The 2,650-nt window shown below is 39.8% G+C and overlaps 1 long non-coding RNA gene across 1 annotated transcript; it reads left to right on the top strand.

The window, feature by feature from the left end:
• Window positions 1-204: 204 nt before the first annotated feature.
• Window positions 205-1,922, top strand: LOC111927644 (uncharacterized). Its single transcript, XR_002863678.2, has 2 exons — window positions 205-292; window positions 1,777-1,922. It is a non-coding gene; the product is annotated as an uncharacterized LOC111927644 (long non-coding RNA).
• Window positions 1,923-2,650: the final 728 nt, after the last annotated feature.

Here is a 2,650-nt window from a genome sequence, read left to right as displayed (position 1 = left end):
TTGCTTTCAGCAAGAATTCTGGTCGTAGCAGTAGGACAAGCGCTAGGAACTCATATGCAAGAGTCAGGATTTTTATTCCAGAGTATGTGAGTACTGTTTCAAAAAGACAGCAAATGAAACCAAAGCAAATAAAATAATTACTGCAGTTAACACCTTACGAAATATTGTCACCTTCATCTCATTATTGGATACTTGTTCTATCATAGATACTACTTTCTGGAAACTAGAACTAATAAGAAAAACTCCAAGGAGAAAAACCTTGAAATGGCCTCAAAGAACTGTGAAAAGCACTGTAAGTACTCATGTTTCAGAAAAATAGTCTACTTTTCACTAAACCAGTATCTATATGTAAGCACATGTCTCCCAGACTTCAGCTATAAGCAGAGGCATTAATTTTGTTAGTTTCACTATGCTTTGTCCTCTCTTCATCTGAAGCAGCACATTTGCAATGACAATCCCTTGCTACTAAGTGAATCTCACATTTACACTGAGAGTGCCCAAGTACTTTTCAAGTCTTGACTCTGCTTTATCAGCTTCTGTCATAAGTGTGCCTGGCAGAAAAAACCCACATGCGGCTGAGACAGGGACACATTTACTTTCAGAAGTCAGTAAAAGAAAGGGGATGTGGAAGAAAAACTCTTTAACATTGCCCAAGAAAATAGTTTTCAGTCAGACTCCAGTACAGCCTAATTCCTGTCTGCATCAGCCCAGTTAAAGCTGCCTGTGCTTAGGGGCGATTGGCAGTCTGCTCTGGGTTCCTTCACTGCACTGCTAATCTCCACTAATACTCTCCCATGCTTCATTTAATTTCACTCTCAGGGCTCTTTTTTCAAATTCTTCCTCAAATCTTAAACCAATGCCCTCATTGTTTAGGATTCCTTTACCCTGACAAGTCTGACCTCAGATATCCTTTCCTCTTTCCTGCTCTGTAACTCAGGCAGTCCACTTACTCATTCATATGGTAACCTCACATAATGGTCTCCACATTAATTAAGTAATTTTGGTCCTTTAAGGTACTACAGAGGGGTTTTCAGTGCCTTTCAGGCCAATTGAACTTTTTTTGTTGTTGTTGAACAGACTGGAGAGTACATGGAAGAAGAGCCAAGGAGAACAGGCTCGCTCTCCCTCTGGGCCATTCCTTTCATGCTGCTTCAGGGTTAGGCCAAAACAACATCAGCAAGTCTAATTTGCCCCAGCAGCGGATGGGAAATTACTAAAAACCCTGCAGATTAATTTGTGTCAGATGTATGCTTTAAAGCAAGTGAGAGCAAGAGAGAATGTGAGAGCATTTACAGAAAAACATGCTCTTTCTCTGGGATTTAGAAGGGCCCTCTTGTTTCAGATCTCTTGGGAGCTGGGTGGCCCCATGCAAATGAAAAGTCCTACCTTTGCTTTATGCTCTCCTTTTGTATTAAATGCTTTTCAGTAATCAGACAATTCAGAAAAAAAAATGAGAGGGATAAAAAGAAGCAAAACTGCACAATGCATGATTGGTTTTGCAGTATCTTCTGATTCTTCTAGCAAATATAGTTTTGCATCATACAGGTGATATGGTCAGAAAAAAAAAAGAGGCCTGGGGATTTTTTTGGAGGGGTGAGGGTTGTGTCCCACATCACTCCAGAAAAGCAAAATGTGGAAGAAACCTCACGTCACTCTGGAAAATAGTAATGATTAGTGTTACATAATCAATAACCTAATAGGACTGAAACTGCAGATCAATACATGATCCTGACCAGGAAGCACGGGTCCAAACCAGTTTTTCTGTTGACACACTAGATCTCAAGTTGCTCTCTGACTGCCAGATGTGATCACCAGGCTGGGATATCCTCACGTGTCCTGGAGTGCCCATGGAAATCCAGCAACTGCAATGGTTTGGTGCTACTCAGTGTGACTTAATTGAGAATAAATTTTTCTGCATATGACTAACACATGAGTTAAAAAAGAGCACAGCTAGCAGTGGTTAGGCTTCTTACTGGTATTCCCAACAAGGCCAAGAACAGTCATCTCTGTGGCCAATCTCTCTGGTTAATGGTGTTGCGACACTGGGGATGAGTCACGTGTGTGCTATCGCTGTGCAGTAACATTTCTGCTGCTAAACTAGATTTAATTTTGTACATTCTCGGAACTCATATCCAGTCTGATTTGCTCACCACATCTAAAAGGATTTGTTTACTTTTTAGGCAGCCTTGCTATTTAGATCTCAGATGACTGCCTCAAAAATTCTAGGGAAGCTCAAAATAAGTCTCATAAAGAAGTACAACATTAGTATAGACTTTTTTCTGGTGAGAAACAGTTCTGCTTCAAAAACTTCAAGCCTTACTTAAAGGCTTCATTCACACTGTTCCTAATGCTTGTCTTATCATTATAATGAAACAAAAATAATAACACCCAAAGTCCTACCCGAAGTCTGAATCCCAATCTGATTTGGCAACATAAATATAATCACAGAAAAGTCTTCCAAGAGAGCCAAACAGACAAAAGTTCCCAACCTAAAAGGAAAGCAAAGAAGTTTTGTGGAATTAGACCTTAAATCTCAGTTTCAGAACAGACTAGCACTTCGGAACCTGTCACAAGTTTCAACAAGATATCAGATATAGTTAATACAACATTTAATATTGGTGCAGTTATACTGGTACTCTGAGTGGTATCA

The sequence above is a fragment of the Cyanistes caeruleus genome, chromosome 2, assembly GCF_971803275.1.
Source record: "Cyanistes caeruleus chromosome 2, bCyaCae1.hap1.1, whole genome shotgun sequence".
Classification (NCBI taxonomy): domain Eukaryota; kingdom Metazoa; phylum Chordata; class Aves; order Passeriformes; family Paridae; genus Cyanistes; species Cyanistes caeruleus.
The sequence above is the reverse complement of the archived record's forward strand: the minus strand, read 5'-3'. Positions and strand labels throughout refer to the sequence as shown.